Here is a 20,689-nt window from a genome sequence, read left to right on the forward strand (position 1 = left end):
TTCTCCATAAATCTTTCTGTTAAATTCCTGTGTTGTCCACCCTTTTCAGCTTCCCCAGGATGTTCTCCAGGATGTGCTGTGAAGCTCCTGTGATGCTCTGCTCCTCTGCAGGTCCCACCTGGTTCCATGGGTAGGAACAGCTGGCCTTGACCAAGGCCATGCGTGTGCTCACAGCCCAGCAAGCAAATCCAATCCATCAGCTGTGGTTACACTGCACATTCCTTCCCTTTATCCACCTGAACATTCTCATAAAGCTCAAAAATTCCCATCCCCAACCCAAAAACCAACAGCACCCCATCGCCCCAAAAAGCAGTCCCACACCTCAAACCTGCCAAAATTCTTTCTGCCTTGGGGATCTCTTTCAAAGTTTGTGATTTGGCCAGTAAATTTAGAATGTGTGAGAGTGTGAAAGATGAACAGATGATGTGATTGTCAAAGTCTACTTTCATTAAGAAAACAGGGCTGGAAATTCTGGTAGAGCCTTGCTGGTAGCTGACACTGCCTGGATCTGCTCTCACACAGCCTACTCTGCTTCAACAGATGTGCCACTGATGCCTCTGGTTCTGATGCAGCCTGTCAGAACCCTTTTGTGGAGAACAAGGAAATATATTGATTTTTTAAATTTTAGATGGGGGCAAAACAATTTTCAAAATTCTGTTTGAAATATGTATACCCTGCCATACCTTTCCTGGAATCTTGCTTTCTGTAAATGTTTGGACACTATTCACAGAAAACAAAGAGGTGGAGTACAAATGTCAGACTGCCACAGTTTATAACTTGGAGAAAACAGTAATTAAAAAAAATTACTGTGTTGAGTTCAAGGTTCACTGAGGTATTCTGAATGTTTTGCTTGAAATTTCAAAGGAACAAAACCAAAATAAGCATTTGAGTGGGCCAAGAATTTCTGGTAAAACCTTTTTTCAAGGAATGTCCATAGTGTTAAAATGGGGCATTTATTTAAGAGGGAATTATATATGTATCTGCTTTTTTTGTTTGTTTGTTTTGAAAATCATAAATCTACTTAGCAGTGCTGCTATTTTTTCCCCTAGATTTTTGTTGTTACTTCAGTTTTCTGGACTGCATACCATCAACTTTATCTAAGTCAAGCAGTGCTCTTTTGAATGAGTTGGCTTGGAATGGCATCTGGAAGGCTGCATCTAACTATGGGATTGGGTAGACCTGTAGTTAAAACAAAGGCTCTTTGTGTTTCAGCCTTCTCACTGCTGATCCACCTCTTTCATCTTTGAGGATCTGCAATAAAGTGCAATTTACTTGCTGCCCTCTTATCCAAATTACCATGCAGTTTCATATTTATACCTCTGAAATTTCATAGCATCTAGAAGTAGATGAGAACAATCCTTCACACTAACACTGCTGTTTGTAATTGAAGAGATGATTGTGACTTAATTATTATTCTTATACAAATAGACACTGCCATTTAACCAGTTAGTACTTCGTATTGGTCATCTTTACTCACCTTATATCACCCTACAGTAGTTGTTTTTAAAAACATTTTCTACCTCTGATATCTTACATAATTTGTGTTATGTATAGAGCCCCTCTGCCATTTCTTCTCTTGAAAAATCATATCTCAGCATCTTAATTTAAGGTAGGTTGGAAAGAGAGAGCAAAAAGTCTTCCACACAGCTAAAAAGGTTTCTATCTCCCTATAGCTTTATTAGTTTTGGGGGTTTTTTAATCTTTTCTCCTTATATTTCTGTATATCAGTAGCAGTACCGAATAATAAATAATAATAATAAATAATGCAGACTCAGACAGTACTCCACATTAGGAATGTAGGCACTAAACTCCTGAATTATTCTCTGTCTCTGTACAAAGGCACGGGAGGCCACAGAACCTCTTCCTGAATATTTTCTGGTGTGTAGTTCTTCCCCTGCCTATAAAGGTTAAGACATTGTTTTCTTATTCCTTATAGATGCTTTTCAGTCAGCCCCACTGGATAAGGTAAAAAAAAAAAAAAAGTGGAGGTTGAATTGTATGAGTGGAGTTTCTGTGTTAACCTATATTTGCAGCATAGTTCTGGCCTGATAATAATTTGAGTGCAATGTTTTAATAGAAGCAGAGATAATTTAAAGGTCCTTTTAACACAACTAAAATGACCCTGTTAACTTTTCCATTATATCTTTTCTCCATTTCGAAAGTTTGTAGAGGGTACCTGTCACCAAAGGATGATTTCCTACCAACAGATTTAGTTTCTCTTCTGAGAAAACTGTAATTTCAGCACACAAGCAAAGGGAAGAAATTTTCAATTCTTATCCCCAAGTGATAAGTACTAGCTTCCTCTTTGGTTTTGCACATGGAATTCTCTCTGCTTTCACAAGCCACACAATAATTCATTGACTGACCAGTTCATGAACTGGGCTGATTTGAGCAGATAGTGCTAGTAACTGCATGGAACCCTGCAGATGAAAGCAGAATTTAGGCTGGTGTTTGCAGAGCACTCAAACACATCCAGTGACCTGCTTGTGTGTTGCTTTGATTGTCTCTGAGTTACAGGGGCTGTGTGTGGTGCAGGAGCAATGAAATTGCTTCTCCTGGTGAGGTTTGGATAATGCTTTCCGTTCATAGCCAGGACTGTGAGAAGTACTGCAGAGTAGTTGAACAAGTGTGGTGGCATTTTTATTTCCATATTGAACTTTTGATTGTATTGATTAGGCCCTTATTCAATACCACAGCTCCTGAGGACATAATTACATTTTATTTTATTTTAACCTCCACCCCAAACCCTTCACCCTCCCTGAGCTCCCTGAGTATTTTAGTATATATAGCAAGCTATTTCTTAGATTGCAGAGGGGAGTGGGGAAATCACAGAATAATTCTGCCATGAAGAGGATGTGAAAATTCAGCTCCTGGCTGCAATGAAATGTCAGCATACTTTGGGAGCACTGCAGGCCCAAACAGTGAGACCACCTCCCAAAGTACAAAGAAATAAGAATGATTGTAGAAAAACTTGATGCCAATTACTGTTTAGAAAGCAACTGATGTTGTCTGGCTTAGAAAACACACTTAATGAGCTACAGTTATGGAATAAAAAGGGAATCCTGTATCAATGTGACCCTAAATTCTTAGGACAAAAAGAAAATTATCTAAATTATTGTATGTTTTTCAGGGATATACCCTGAAGTTAACATGTCAATTTTTAGTCTTAATTGCGGCAGCAAACTGGAAGCAGCATTTTTAAACTCAAATTGTAGTGATATTACAGATAAAATGTAAGAAATTGCAAAATGGGTCTGGATATTTAGTGAAGTATGACTGCATCAAACAAGAGGGTATTAGAGAAAGGTCAAGGAAGGGAAGGCTGAGGGTTGTAGCCGTTTGAAATAAGAATCATACATTCAAGGAGTTGATTGTTCATTCTTCTGGCCACCCCTCTGGCTAAGAATTGAGTTTAAAATTCAGTTTGCCTACTTCTGATGATGCTTGCCTTTGATGCTTAAATTAGGGATGGGCCGTGTACATGAATCTGCCTTTAGTTTGGATGGAGATTCACACTTTTGAAGAGAATATTCTCATTATCTCTGGTGCTTTTGTTTCAGAGCCTGCCAGCTGGTTTGCTCTCAAATACAACTAAATTAGGAGATGTGCTCAAAGAGTTCACCTGATTTGCCACAGCCATTAATGAGCACTCAGGTTATAAATATTCCAAAATAAAATCCCTAAACCACATCTAGTCTGGATACTGCGATCTTAACTACAGAGATCTTCAATTAGGTTCTCCAGCTGACATTGGAGACCTGGCAATGAATTTTAAGTTTTTGAGTGAGACATAAGGGAAATGGATCTCTTTTTCTCTCAACAGAGTATTTTCTTTCAGAGATTTTAAGTCGTTTTCAGTCACGAAAAATATAGACATCCCCATGAAGTAAAAAGTTCTGTGAGTTCAACAGTGGAATTCAACAGGAGCTTTTTGTTAAGTTCCAAACTGGCTCAGGTTTGCCTGAATTTGCACTAAATGATACACACCAAGTTGCTTATACCTGCTTTTAATGAACCTTGGATATTTGAAGTACACATATACATTGGGAATTTAACTTCTGGAAGAGGAGATCTGTTATCTGATTATATATCTGAAATAGCTGTGCTACTTTGGTGAACAAAGGGAAAAGAGTTCTCAACTTATTTTCTGATTTAAATGTATTTTTTTTTCTTCATTTGTTCACATGTTGACAGTTCCAGATCAGAGTTATGCCATTGAGCTTTTGTACTTTATATCAAAAAACAAGCAGGTTCTTGGCATGCAAAGCCCTTCTCTAGGAATCAGAACTGACAAATCTAAGCCAGAGTGGTGCCTACTCTCCTTCCCACAATTCAGTGAAAGATAGCATTTGCCTAACAGCCATTATTTACATTGCCTGAATGAATGAACACTACTTCTACTGAAATTACAATAAATGAATCACAGAATATTTTGAGTTGGAAGGATCATTGAGTCCAACTCTCAAGTGGATGGCCTATAGGGGGATCAAACCTACCAGCTTGGCTCTAAGGAGCTTTTGTAGGAAGGAAGATCCCCTTAAGTAAAAGGAGATACATAAACACATTAATACAGTTAATCTGCCTTCTAATGGTGCTTCCTTCTTCACAGTGGTTCCCCACCTTTCTCTTGTGAGGATTTTTTTTTGTTTTGTTTTCTTGTCTTGTAATTTCCACACAGACACACATACACAACAGCACAACTGCAAAACAGAATTTTGCCATCTGGTCCAGCCCAGCAAATCTATCTGTAGCACAGCATACTGCCACTTGCAGGAACTTTACTTGAGCCAAATTTAGTGGTGTCATAAGTGATGTAAATGACATGCCAGTAAATCAGTGCAAGTCAGCATGAAGGCAATTTAGATACTAAAATGTGTGGGTTATAATAGGAAAGGATCCAATTTAGGTATGCAATATAAGGTAATGTCATGTAGCTTATCACTTTTATAAATTATAAATTTAAGCTCTAAAGTCACAGTGTGGAAGGCTGCATCTAATGGCATTCAATTTAAAACAAGGCTTTTTTTTTAATACAAAACCCCCAAAACCTCCATAGAAACAAAAGAGAAAGACTAATTTTAATGATGATTACAATTGCAATCACAAAACAAGGGAACTGGAAGGAAACTGGATGTGTGGTGTGAAAGAGTAGGGAAGCCTTGTAACATACATTATTTTTAAAACTAAGCAGATAGTTTGAATTTTCTAATCTGCTAATGAATTCTACTTTTCATTTTCATTTGAGAACTGTCCCACAATACTGCTTTATACTCTTAATTCCTCTAATTACGGCTGTTGCTTTTGTAGCTACACTTAAACTAAAAAGTTATTAAAATAAAATTAAATTAAAATTGAACTGACCAGATTAAGTGCATGGTATTTTAGAGTTCAAACCCAAAAATTTTAGCTTCTGCAAATGGTGGATGTATTTCACCCAGCTTTAGGTGTCTGTTCTTTCCTAGACACTGAAGGGAAATATCTTTCTCCTGAAGGTGATCCTTCCTTCTTCCTGCAGTGGCCCAAACCAGGCCCTTCCTGTGGCTCAGCCCAGCTTTCTCTGTTCACTTCAAAAGAAGCTCCAAGTCTGACTTGTTCTTGATGCCATTCACATTTCCAGCCTGGAAAAGCCTGTTCTAATCCAGGTTATGGCATATTTGATGATTTGTTTTATAGTTAATCAATCCCAGTCTTAAGGAACTGGTAGAAAACCATGGGTTACAAAGTTGTTAGGCTTGGGTTTACTACACTGAGCCAGGGCTCAGGAGGTTGATAGAGACTGTAGCTACATCAGTTTGAACGTGGGATTGATAGTATAGGGTTAAAATGTCTCTAAAATCATGGGAATTATGTAGATTCAGGGGATGGTAAGAAAGGTTGGGTCTGGTAGGCCTGGGAATGGGAACTGGGCCCTGAGAATGGGAGCTAGGCCCTGGAAATGAATTAGATCAAGTGAAACTGCACCTGTGTAATCATCATATGATAAATGATACGATTCTTTGGTAGTTGAATAGTTATTGTTTAATTGTAATAAGAATCATGAGAATGACATCTGGGGGACCTGATGAAAATTATGAGAAATCATGCTTGGATAAAATCAATGTATACAATAGAACAATATGGGTTTAATAATTAATATATAGTTATATAACAAAAAGGTTATAAAAAGATGTTCATCTTGAATCCGTGTTGGAATCAGATTTGGGTTTATACTTTGGCTCCCAGAGCTCTTCAATAAAAGCACCTGCGTATAATCATCCTGTGATTATGTGTTTCCCTGCCAACAGGATGATAAAGGGAGATCTGTGGAGTGAGTCTGGTGGCACTGAGGATCCAGTGGCCCTGTCACAAGGCTTTCGTGCAGCTCTGCCTCAGTGCTATTGTGACCTCAGGCACAGCTGGTGGGAGCAGTGCAGATGTAAGACCAGCCTAATTGGAGGAGGTGATGCCATGGTTTGGTGGGCTACACTTAGGATCAAGCAAGAACATTAGAGCAGGGTTAGAGCTTTTAAAACTCTGAATGTTAAAACTGTCCTCTGATGGAAACCTTGTATGCTCCTGCTGATGAAGGGAAAAAGTTACTGAAACTTCCTTTTTGAGTGGTTTACTTTTCCATAAGGTAAATATTTCACAGAACAGAATTCTCTGTTTCTGCTTCAGTTCTAAGCCTGGATAGCAGACACTGCCTACATTTTGTTTTCTTCCCTCTTTCTAATGCTATTTGGAAATGTCATTTTTGGAAAACATTGCAACTTTGCCTCTCATATCAATAACTTAGCACTTAAAAAATAAAGATAAAAGTCTGCCTTTTTGGGCAGCCAGTTGGGAAAAGATTATCATAGACTATACTCTGTGAACTAATAAAGTATATAAACAGCTTATTTTTCCCCTATGCTTTTATATCATTCATTCTTATCACAGTTTTGTGTGACAGTAACAAACTGCAAGAAATTTATGTTAAATTTTAGTCTTCAGTATTTAGCAACTTTTCCAGTCTTTCTTTTAAGTGGCACCTTCAGCAAATTGCCAGGCAAGTACTCTGTTTATGACAAGATGATGGAAGAGGAACATGGTTAAAGCCAAATAACAGCAGGGATCCACCTCAGGTGTCATTGTTGTAATGTCTGCCCTGGTGTCTAGTCAAAAAGACTGATTCCTTTTTTTGCATTTATCTCTTTGTCGAAGGTCTGTGTGAGAATTCATGATAAATGATGGTGAGGTTTAACAAATGTTCACCATGAGGCAGAACACAATCTTGTGAGTCAGAGCCCAGCAGCAAGTAAAGGTCAAGGAGAAAATGTGCTTTATTCTGAGAGCTTTTCATGGGCAGACTCAAAAGCTGCTGGTCTGCTGTGGTTCAACTTCATGATATGTTATGCATCAAGCCCTACTCTGTTGTCCTATTGTGGCTGAAGGTGCTTTAAGCCACAGGTATTTTTTGTAGAGGAAAAATGGGGTTGTTGTACTTACAAAGAAGCATCGCTGATTATGAAAAAAATCAAAAAAACAGCAAAGAAATTGTGAGAAAAGTGTGATTTCTTTTGGCACCACCTGGTTGCTTGTAAGTCAAAATAAATGCAAACTGAGAAGGGCAGCACTGAAGAGCAGTACAGTGATGGTGCTGCTGCAGGTTGGTTTACACAAGCTCTGACCTCTGGCCCATTATTGTGTCTTCGCAGATCTCGCTTCCTTCTTTGGCACATATAGGCCTGTTCTATCTATGAATAGCTGTATTCATTTGATCCATTTGGCTGTTTCATGGATCAAAACATCTGCTGCTTTCTCCCAAAGCCAAGCTTTTGGTAAATTGTATGATTGTGTTAAATGTCTCTTACAAAATTATGCCATTTTCTTCCATCATATCAGTGTTTCATTTTCTTTTGTTACCTACTTGATATCATGTTTTCCATAGGTTTTTTTTCTCTTTAATTTGGGGTCCAAATCATCAGGAAAAATATTAGATTATGTTCACTTTATTTGGTAATTTAAAACATAGCATATCAGTTTATTAATATGGGAAATACCTAAAATTGACTTTCTGTTTATAAAAATAAAAGGCTGAAAATATAAAATATAAAAGCAGGGATATTAAATGAAAGGATGTAGACAAATAGAATAAAATACTAATATTTGTATGCTATCTTTACCAGGGAATGTTGATTTGGAAGGCTGGCAGCAAATTAATGTTGATCCAGCTGTATGCCATTGATCATTTCAATAGAAATGAAGTTTGGTAGAAAAAGGCTATTGCTCTTGGTGAATAATGTGTTCTCAGTTCAGTCACAGGCAAAATAGAGGTTTTTACTTTTTAAATATAAAATTAGCACTTCTGTCTCAAAATACTGAATTACAGAACAGAAGCTTGGACCAGAGTTCTCTGATTACCAGTGTGCCTAAATTGTTACATTTTTTGACTGTGTTGAATGTCTTTCTATTCCAAATAAGTCTTTCAAAACTGGTGATCCTTCCTTGAGATATTAGAAGTTCAGTAAAAAGGTATATTTCAATAAAGACAAAAAATTGTTTTTCAAATGAGCCATCTATTGATGCAACAGAGAAAGCAGGTCAAGGTTTGTCAGTAATGGACGCATTAATGTTTGTTACCTGCATTTTTCTGTATTTTTAACTGCTGTTTATGGACCATTTAGGGACTGGAGAGGGCCGAGTTGAATTTTAGTCTATTGCATTTCCATCTTCACCAATCAAGTGTTTCACTGACTTAAACAGATAGAAGGATTAGCTGAAGGTCTTATGCAGCTTCATAAAGCTTCTTTGAACTCCTTGTGATTGAATCCTGGAGTAATTTCAAGTAAGTCACACTGTCCTTTGTCTTCTTTCTTCTGCTGCATCTGTTGAAGTATTTAAAGTGATGAAGATCACATTTGGGCTTTTTCTGATGGAAGTCCTGGCTTCTGGTATTTTAAAAGTAATTTTTAGATTTGCCAACCAGCATTTCAACTGCTGATCAATATCTGTATGTATGACCTGAACTGAGCTGAAACATAGCTAAATATAGATCGCTTGACCAGCTCAAGGAGAAATTTTATTTTTCAGCTACATGTCAGTTCCTATGTGACTTCCCACTGGGGATTGCTGGGAAACCTTATGCTCTGTTTATGCAAGGGTAAGAATGTAAATCCAGTTGCCAGTCTTTGGCCACACAGTAAGATTGTGGGATGCTGCTGCTTTGATGTTATGTGTTCAGAGAGCTTCATTCCTGAGTGATTCCTAAATAAGAATAATCTGCACTGTTTATAGGGTCATGGGCCAGGGTTGCATGCTGAACAGTCTTTCTTGTCACCATCTCATTTGTGTCAGTTTAAATGGTTTATTATTTATGCCTTGTTACACACTCTTTACTCATTTAGCATTGGCTTTTTTTGGCTTATTACTAATTTTTAACCACTTTGGTGAAAGGCACTGTAATTGGTCCACTCAAACAGTGCCAGCTGTAGAAATGAACTAACTGCAAGACTCTAAATAAACAAGCTGATTTGGCTTAGCTTAGAATCAAAACAATATTTTTTTTTCCTATGAGAAGCCTAAAACCTGCTTGGTTTTTGTTTCTTTTTTTTTTTTTTTTTTTTTTAATATTTTTCATTTGCTTCTCTGAGCAAGATTACTTAAAGAAAATGGAGTTAAGAACATGACAGTGCTTCCAGCATGAGTTAAATGCTATTGGTAGTGATGTGGACTTTGTTAATTCCCTGAGTGGTGAAGTAGGAAACCCCTGACAGCCTTCTTAGAAAGGCACATGTTTTTTCTTGTGTGAGTAAAGCACTGAACTGATGCTTTAATATCACCAAAGGTAGTAAGTATTTCTGGGAAAAAAGGGTTTATGATCCCATTCTATTAAGAAATATGGAACTCTTGCACACTCGGAAATGAGTTTAAACAAAATCTGCTGAGGGAATGAATCAGTTGCTGCAGCTGCCACAAATTCTCGCTGTGAATGCAATCAACCCTTTCCATTTTTTGCTGAATGAGGTCAATCTCTAAGTCTCCTTATGAAATACAGTATATCAGATATTGCTGTCCTACAAATGTTTGGTCTTACAAGTTGCTTTTCAACTTTTAGATGTTCCATCCAAAAACCCCAAATATATAAATGGTCTAGGTACACATCCCTAGCAGGTTTCATATAAGCTGGATAACAAAATTCCTAATAGATGCTTCCCCCAAACATGCTGTGCATCAGGGCAGAGGAAAAAGGTCAGAGAGTTAGAGAAACATGTAATCACCATTTTCAGATTCATTTCTGCAATTACAAAACAGTGAAGAGAAAATATGTGTTTGCAGAGCTCTACACATTTGAAATTGATTTAGTTAGACTAGATAGATTCTTCAGTAAGTACTTTCCTGTGTACAAGTCAGATTCAAGTTTTTGTGACATAGGAGACAGAATTATAGTGATTTAATCAACTACTATGACTGCCACTCACAAGGCAAAATATGCTACTATTTTTTGGTATGTCACTAATTATTAGCTAATTAATTGTATACAAAAAATACAGAGGGTAGTGGCTGCTGCTTTTGATTTTCATCAATCTCCACAGACACATGTTGAAAATTATTTTCTTCCACAAACACACTGAGGATTTTTATTGCCTTAATTTGTGGGCAGTCTGAGGCACCTTGAATTCTCATTATTTTTCAGTGGGTTGAATAGTCACCACTCTCTGAAATTCAGAGCTTTACTGAAATGATTACTGAAACTGTTGGCTTATGATCATGATTTCAAGAAAGAACTGCTTAATCAGATACAGAAGTCATTTAAAATAAAAGCAACATCTCTTTCACATGTTTGTTTTTTTACCCTAGTTCCATATATTTATTCTCTTGGTCTCTTGCTCTCCGGATATGCACACTTTAACCTCTGCTTGTGTTTTTGTATCTGTGACAACAGCAGTTGCTTTATGGAGCAGAGTAAATTCATCAATTAATTTTCCTTTTCCCAAGTTCCATTAGAACATGTCAATGCTGTACATGTGGTGCTTCAGTGGTGAATCCTTTTCCCAGTAGGAACTGAAATAGTCCCTACTGTTATGTTAGAAGTAGGCTGGCTCTGCTAAGTTCTGTTATTTACCACTCCAATGAGATCTGGTGCTGAGCTTTGGCAGCATGTTGAGTTGAGTTAAGGCTAAGCAAAATAATCTGGCTTGGCTTTTGACAAAGTGTAAACATGTGGAAGTTATATTTTCCTACTAACTGATTTCTGAGGCATCTCAATCTAGAAAAGCTTTGGGATTGGCTCTGGCAACGTTACAATGTGAAGTACTCCAGCTGTGGCAGAAATTATATTTCTGGAAACAAGTATAATATAATATTAAGGTTTTCTTCTGTTTTGTTATTTTGGCTCTTTGGATTTCTCTGCCATAAGAGTCCTGTCTGGCTAAAGAAGGAAGTATTACAATGTATACTGCAACTTTTTGTCATAATAATTTTGTTCAAAGACTTAATAGTGTTAAGACTATTATCCCTGGATTGAAATGACAGCTGAAAGGCCTTCAGCAGAGGGGACCTGAGTGAAAGTCTTTGTAAGGGACTCTGTCACCTGCCAGTGTTCTCGGTGGCACTGATTTCATTGAAGGAGAATTCCACTGCAGTGGAATTTGTACAGGTTTTCTGCAGATTCAGTGAGAGTAGAGTTCAGAGGCCTCAAATTCCAATTAATGGTTGATGTCCCTTGCTAGAAAGAAGTCAGTGACTTCTGTTTTGAAGTGGACTTCATTAGCTGCAATATAACTTTTAAAATGTGATAGCCATGATCTTTGAGAAACTTTAATCTCTGAAGGTCTGTTTTGTAGATATCCTGGGTTTGGTGTCTTTTGGAAGAACTTTTGTCTTACTGAGTAGCAATCAAATTAGGAAATTAAAAAACTCTATTGCTAAGGCCTAATGAGGACATTTTGTCTAAGTTCCAGAAGAACCAAACTGCTGCAAACAATGAGGTTATACAGCTAAAATCACAAATTATCATAAGTTCAAGTGCTGAAAGATTGCTGCTGTCTGGCTTCCCACTGAACCATTTATTACTTAAAAATTGCAGTTTTACATCCCTCTTTGATATGCTTCTCTTTCCACATTTGAACAGTATTTACTCTTGCCTGTTTCGTCAGCTGTGCCTAACCTTGTCTGAAATTTTTAATGCAGTGGTTCTCACCTTTCTCAGGAAATGTATCTCCTAGCTTTTTAACTGTTAATTCACACAAAGTCCAGGAAACTATCTGTGCTCTCACCGCAGCAGTGTGAATTTTTCTGCCATTATAAATCTGTAACACTAACGTTGCAATCTGTCTGAAGCTGCAAATTTCCACTAATGCTGTAGAACCGAGCAGCGCATCGCTTTTGTCTTCCAGGACTCTCTGATAAATGAGTAGTTATCTCTGTCCTGTCAGCTTTGATGCTGCATCACAGACAGCGGCCACGTTCCTTTTTAACACCACCGGCAGCAGTAGTAAGTATTTACTTAGGTTTTTCTAAAGCTAAAGGTGATCACCATACATAGCTCCAAGCACAACTGACTGCTCGCCAAAATTCTAGTTAGAATGCTTAGAACTTTGCTTCATCATATTCTTTCTTAAAACTCTTGCACATAAGCCATTTCCTTAACAGGTGGACAAGTTTTGCATATTGATCTGAAAATGTAGTTTTGCCTCATTACTTCGTATATTAATCTTATATCAGTCTCAAACTGTCCTTTATAAGGAAAAGGAGCATATGAACAGGTCACTTTATACTTCCATGAATGAGACAAGGCCATGTGGGTTGTGCAGAAGCAGACAATTTCTATTTCAATGTCCTGGGTCTTATAAAATCGTTCTAGTTATATCAGATACCAGTGAATTTGACAAGATACTCCATACAGCACCATGATACAAGCTTGAAAAATACCCTTCCTAAACTTCAAGAAGAGTTCCCTGAATATATCACTGGCAAGTGCTGACGTACTGCTCTGCCATCACAAATGAAGTCTCCTTCAGAGTATTCAGTCAGCACCCTCTCAGCAAGTTACTTTCAGTTTACACCCTGCAGCACTCAAAGAAAGTGTCTATTTAGACAGTGACAGAACAGCAGTTTCAGACAGGAAACTTCATCTTGGTCACTTCCCTAAGGCACCAGATTTGCCAATTTGTTTATGCCTCTTGCCCATAGCAATTTCATACTTGGTTTGTCAAGCACATTTGTTGTGTATGTTCAGGCAAAGACTGCAATGACAAAAAACACCTTATCCTGCAAGTTCTTCTGTCTCTTCAGTTCCAAAATTAAGAGCTGACGCTTTGGCATTCCAGCAGTAATTGGGATTTAACTCTTAGTGATTTTCTATCTGAAAGTTATGGAAGACTTGCAAGAGGGGAAAGCAGTGAGGAAGAAGCAAAAGTATCTAAGGTTAAGTCAGACAAAGGTCACAGAAAAAGGCAGTGGTATGGACAAAAATACATAGCAGAGAGGAATGTGTTCTCCATTTGGAATAAAGGTCATAGGGGGCGTGAACATCCCCTTGTAACTGGCTGTCCCTGTGTTAACATGAATTGTGTATATAATGATATATACATTATATATAATATATATATCATCATATATATGATATATATACATTATGGTAAGTGTATATATATAATGCATATAAAATAATATTCAGATTGCAATTGCATTCTTGGATTGACTAAAAATCTTATTTTCATTCATCTTTGCATTCAAAATAAAATGAATAGGGCAGGCTTCCAATGGAGGAGGAGCAGCAGGCTTTTGAGACAGTGAAATTACTGTGAAATTGCTGACCTCAAAGAAACTGAGGGACTCTTGAGATCATTTGAAAAGAAGATTGTAAATTTTCTTGTAGCCTGGCAAGCAGCACTCCCTATCCCTGTCCTGGCACTAACCAGACATCTACAGCAGCACGTCCTGTTTGTTGTTTGTTGAAATGTGCAAGATGCTTGGAATAATTTGTTTACATAGTGATAGAATTTTTCTAAAGCAAGGATTATCCCAGCTGAACTGGTTTAACACAGGCCATGGGTATTTCTGGAAGTGTTTTGCAGTTCACTTAGGAACTGTGGATCTGGAGATAAGTTAAAATGAGTTAAATAAAGCAAAAATGAAAAACAAAAATCTATTTATGAAGGAAAAAAAGCAACCAGACTCATTACTGAATGAATAGGCCCAGGATGAAGGACAAGTAATTTCATTTCCTCTAGCTCCGTTATTGCTTTTGGTTTTCTTGTCTGTCCTATAACAGTATCTCTTGAGATTTTCACTGTACTGTAAGCAGCTCTAGTTGCTCCCAATATCTAGCAGAAATGTACATTTACCTTCCAAAAGCTGGTTTCTGTGGGTAAAAGCGTGCTTTGAGAGCAGCTGTTATTATTGACTGATATTAGTGGATTCAGACATGCAGTCCATGCTTTAAATGACACAATAATAGTGCCCTCAGCTGCAGCCAAGCAGTATTACCAACATTTTGAGAATCAATGAGAGCCTGATAGACTGTTTATTTTTTGGAGAAAGACAGCTACTTGAAAAGCTCTTGGGTTCAATTCTCCACTGGTTCAGCCCCATTCCATTGATCTCAATGTTTCAGAGGGAATGGAAGCTTTGAGACACTCACAACACAAGTCATCATGTGCAAAAACTATTCCAGATGAGGCAGTTGTATAAAACAGGTAAATTAAATATCACAGTGATAATTATTCTGTTTGAAAATTCCATTTTGTCTTACACAATCGTTTATTTAGCATTCAGTCCCCATTTTACCTCCTTTTCTTGAATTGCCTAACATCCTAAAATTAATCACTTATGATTGCAAACATGGACTCAGAAGAGTTGCCTGGATCTGTGGTTATGGTCAAACTGCAGGAAAATAAGAAGAGGAGAGTGCTGACAAGTTATTTAAGAGTTCACTTTTTCTAACACCCATTTTATAGAAGGCTCACACAGCACTGGCATTCTGCACCAGCTCCGAACAATCTCTGATGGAGGGGAAAGAATTTTCATGTGCTGAACATTTATTTCTTAGAGGAATATTAAAGCAAGCTAGAGGAGACAGTTTTATAGCTGCCTTTTGTGTGGCTTTCTTGATACCATTTCAGTAGTCAGAAGACAAGGCACAGTCCTGTTTCTGACACCACCCATACACTGATTTTGAAGGAGCACTTTTTGCCAATGAAAAGGGAAGTAACTGAAATTTGTGATTTTTTAATTTTACCCACTTACATTGAGAGTCAAGATTAAAGTACCCACCCCACAACATTATCCAAGGTTCACAAAAAGCACTGTAAAGATGTCTGATGTTTCAACATGTGCTCAAAGGCAGCTGCCTGGGCATTCAGTAGCCTTACGAACTGCTGGGTTTCAATGATATTTAGAAAGAGGAAAGTAATGTAGCATGACTGACCCTGTAAATACTCTTTATTGGCAGGAAAGGGTTAAAAAGTGACAGCTTAAGTGGTGTTTTCCAATATAGTATCAGTGATATTACAGTGTGACATAAACGCTGCATGGATGAATTGATTGTCTAGTCTGCAGCTTCATCATTTTTTGGTGTGATGAACTGTTTGTCGTGGTGTAAAACCTACAACTGCAATTATCACTTAATCAATCTTGAGCAATAGAAAGTATGTAATTGGCTGCTGGATCCATTAGGAAGTTAGATCACTTCATCAATATAGCAGGGCAAGATTATTTTGGAAATTGATTGCCTTTCTTTTATAAAATGTGCTTCATATGTCTGAGGTGAAACTGAGGTCAGGCCTAAATTATACATGAAAGTATTTTATTATCAAAGCAACAGTCCTAAGGTTGAAATTAGGCTATTACCAAGTTATGCAAACAAAGCAAAACATAATACAAATAATTGTTGGTGCACTGTGCCATTCTTTATGCAGTGCTTGAATCAAACATTTGTTCTAATTAATAAAAACTTTCTAAGTAGTTGCCTGGTACCAAAATTCACCTTTCCTATCCAGAGCTTCACCTCTTAATTTGAATAAATGAAGTTTATCGAAGAGTGCTAGAGCAGTCTGTTACTGTAAAAAGAGAACACAATTGTTGGTGAATTAATTAAGAGACAATATCTACAACTAACTGCAAAACATATTACAAAAATTTTTAATATAGCATCAGAATGCTGAGTGGGACAAAGATAAATCACTCTGGAAAGGGAGATAATTTGATGGGAGTTTGTGGCCTTTGAAATTACTGCAAATGAAGTCTTTGAATGGCTTCTGGAATTAATATTGGTATGGTATGGTGTGGTTTTATGTGATGTCAACTATAGTAATTAATCTTATTTTTAAATCTTCTGATAACATTTCTGATGGTTCCTCACTTTGAAGTACCTGCAAAGACTTCTTTAATGATAAGAAGCTTTGAATTAAATGCAGAACGTATATAGCTGAAGAGTTGCACAGATAAACCTACAGGAAAATGCTACATTTTCAAATAAAGGAGTAAATGCAGCAGCAATAAATGAGCCAAGCCAGGTATAGCTGTTTTCTTGATGAGTAGCACTGACTGAGTTTGTCATGAAGGGTCCTAGTACATAATGTACTCTCCATGGATCTGATTTAAAGCTTATTTATAAGACAATGGGAATCTTTCAGTGGAATTCCCAGATGACTTTGAATTAAGTAAATTTTGATTTGTTTCTCTTGAATCCAAATTCTCTTGTGTGCTAGTGTGTCTTAAGTTTAGCACTATTTTAAAATAATTGAAATATTTTTCTATATAAATATTATTAGGCCTGTAGCAGCTCTAACCCATCCTTTTTGCCACTGAAAAATCTGAGAAAAAAAAACAAAACAAAAAGTATTATGATAGATAGATAGATAGATAGATAGATAGATAGATAGATAGATAGATAGATGGATGTTATACTAATATAATACTAATATAATACTAATCTTATAGATTGGGGCAGTTTGGAAAGAAAAATGGGAATAACTGCATTGGCAAAGGAAACCAAAAGGAGTATATATATATAGCTAATGCCAATTTTGAAATACTAAGAGAATTAATTTCAAATGCTCTCATGTGTCTGTAATATTTATCTAGCAACATAATGCATCAGAAAGATCAGTGTCATTTCTGTGCTACATAAAGGAGCCAATGAGTCAAGATTTAATTAATTTTATATACTGAATTAAACTATTAGAAGTGGTTAAAAATACATTTACAAAATGCAAAACCATTTCTGTTTAGATAGCAGTGAAATTAAAACATGACCTGCCAAATATTTTGGAAGACTCCTGTAGGAGTAGAATCATAAAAGTATTAGTATTTCAAAATAAAATATTTCTCTAAAGATTCAAAATGACAGTAGCTTCAGTTTCAAATCATATATTATCCCACTCAATACAAGCTGATTCATCTGTAGACTCACTATTAATAAGAACATTTCAAACAAAGATAAATGCTTGGCGGAAAAAGCTTGCATCTTAAAATGAGAAACACTGTGTATTACATTTAGTTTGTCAAGGAAATTATGATAAATAATTCCTAGCTTAAGTCAGAGAAGTCTGATTAAGTGATCTGAACAACTAGTGGCAATATCCATCCTAATTACTTTCCCTGTGCTTGCATAATCTCTTCTGAAAGCATAGCCTTGCTCATAGTGAAATACAAATGTGATAATCAACATTTTCAATCTAGGGCAGCAGAGACACCTTGGCAAACAACCTGTTCATAATGGCTGCTAGGGAGTTTTTTGGGTGTGCATGGGTGTTCTCACGGCATATGACAAGAAAACACATGTTTTATTTGGCCCTTAGAAGAACCAGGTTTTCTCCCAGAGGGAATGATTTTAGGAGAGTGTCCTATGAACACAGGGAGCCATTGAAAAGACTTTGCTTTCTCTTGCCCTCTCCAAGAACAGCAGAAAGGGGCAGGGAGGGAATCAATATCTTTGTGTTTAAAATTAGTATTTGCCAAGCTAAAAAACAAGTGTAGATAGAAGATCTTCCTGTTTTCTATAAAAACTTCAGTGATGAGCACCATGGAGGTTGTAGATGATGAACAAAACTGGCATAACAAAAAAAGTCTGCCATACCACTGAACAAATTTATGGTGGAAATTACGAAGAACTATGAATGGAATTAGGATCTGGAGCAGCTATTCACAGGGGCAGAGGGGCCATTTTGTGTTAGGATGGATTTTATTGTGCTCAGAGTTATGTGATGTATTTTTCTGCAATAGCTGATTGGATGGCTCTGTGATGTCTGGGGTGCTTTGCCTCATCCTTTCAGAGTCATTCTGCCTAAAGAAAGCAGCTGCCTGGGGAGATGTAAGCCAGGAGACAGTGACAATTTTTAGCTGGGTTGAACTTAATGATCACAATTGTAATGAGGCTTTGAGTTTAATCTAGGATATGATAGGTAAAGGATGATTTAAGCATCGAAGCCATGCCTGCCTTTTGTGACAATATTTGTTGACTGGTGTGATAGTACATCAGTTGTGAGAAAGATAACTTTCATCTTCCTAGGAAAAAAAAAAAAAAAAGATATTGCAGTTGAGCACTGAAACCTTACCAAGTTTTAAATCAGTACTCTGTGTAATTAAATGGAGATGTTTGGCAATTTATGTATCCCACTGAAATCTTAGAAAGGTGTCCTGGTTTGAAAGACGGGTATTTGCTAAAGAAAGGCAGAAGCCTCCCTCTGAAATTAAGAGTGTGATCCCTCCTCCCTACAAATTATTATAATTTTGGAATTAAGGGAGCTCTCAGGCAAAGATATGGGGATGGGAATAACAGTTCTTTACTAATATATCTAACAAGACAAACAAACAAACAAAAAAGAACAGCTATGAAATTACCCACAAACAGAACAGTAACTCAGTCCCAGTCCCTTTCTGGCTGCAGGCACCTTTTCCCTGAGCTGCAGTTCCCGGTGCTGGGGGCGGGCAGGTCCAGCAGAGCTGCAGGAGGGCTGGGGGTGATGGCAGCGCTGTCCCAGGGGGAGAGAGAGATGGAGAGAGAGCTCTCCGCTCACGGTGTGGGTCCCAGTGCTCAGCAGAGTGCTGGATGGTGGCAGGTTACAGTGAGAAGGGAGCAGGGCAGGGTCTGACAGCAGTGAGGATGATTCCTGGTGCTGGGATGGCAGGGATGGGGCTGAGGCACCGATCGTCCTTCTCGTCCAAACTCTACGGGGGAAATGGGGCTGAGCCAGAGCCTTCCCCTTCCTCTTCTGGCTGTTTGAATCTCAAGGGGTTTCCCTCTTCCCTGCCCTTCCCCCTGTCATTAGGGCCTAATCAACAGGTATCTTAGCATGACAATGGGGAAAATTCCACAGAGGGAAAAGGAAAAGTACCAACCCCCAACAAAAGGAAAACCAGATGCCTAAGAAAGTGGAAAAATATTTTGCAGACTTTGTTACAGTGGTGTTTAGATAACACAGCTATAGTAATCACTGGCTCCTATGAGTCTTTTGTGGTCAGAGTTTGTGAATATCTTTCTCGGTGCAAAAATAGGTTTCTGGATTGGTTTCTAAATTGCTTTCTCTTTCTAGAATTTGATGTGATGTCAAGACAGAACCTTAACTCAATTTTTGGACAGAAAGTCTTTTCATATGTGCATCTCTGACAAAGCTTCTTTTTTTAAAATTAAACAGTAGGAAGACTAATGCAATTTTATTAGTTGTATCAATTTTCAAATACTTATTCTGATTTATTTTGAACAGGAAGTTTTAGCTATGTATTATGACACTCTTGAACTAAAAGTAAGATCTCCCTTACTCACACAAAATATCTTATTGTTACCATGTCTAATTCAACTAATGTTTAACATCACAGAAAAATCCCTTTTATGTGGTTTTGCAGCCATGGCTCCTCATATTTATGTTTATATAACAATGTACTTTTTGTATCAGATTATCACTTTTGTTATACAGGGAAATTAAGAACATATAAAGTGATAACATGCTCATGTTCCTTGTCTGGAGAGGAAAAGACTCTTCTTGACAGGTGCATGAAACACTTCCTTTATAGGTAGGAAACTGATCTATTTAACGAGTTAAAATGTAACTTATACTGAGGTTTTAAAAAAATCTGTAAGGTGGAAGGTAAAGGTTTGAATATGCATAGAACCAAAAGGAACATCTAGGTTATTAGGATCCTTTGCTGATAGAGGCTAAGTTCTAGGATACAGGATTTGGAGCTGCACTCATCAGGGCCCAAGTGTCCTAGCAGTTTAATAGCTGTTCAAAAAGAAAAGACAAAATAGTTATGAAATATAAGAAAATAGAAAATAATAAATATATGTAGCTTTCCTTCTATTTTCTATGCACCTAGCTCTAATCTTTGGCAGCAGCATTGTCTATATTTGGTGGTATCAGAAAGTTCTATCTTTGGACTAATCACAACTGCGGCTTTCTCCTAAAACAACTTTTCAAGGAACTGCTCTAATTTAGAAGGTAAAGATAATTTAGGTATAGTGAAATACTATGTACCCATTATTTTTTCCCCCTGAGAGCGGTAATGCTACTTTGAGTGGAAAATTCTTTTGAAGTTCCTTGTAAAAGATGACTTTTGAGAACTGATTATAGTGGGAGAGGATAATGAAAATTAATTGCACGTTTCTCAGTGTTAATTTCCATTGCAGCTTGTGAGGATAATCAATTTGCTATTATTCATTGATTCATAAGGACAGGCATTTTCCTAACCTGTGACCTGTTGTCTTCTCAGGGCAAACCAAGCTCAT

This window comes from Cinclus cinclus, chromosome 10, assembly GCF_963662255.1.
Source record: "Cinclus cinclus chromosome 10, bCinCin1.1, whole genome shotgun sequence".
Classification (NCBI taxonomy): Eukaryota; Metazoa; Chordata; class Aves; order Passeriformes; family Cinclidae; genus Cinclus; species Cinclus cinclus.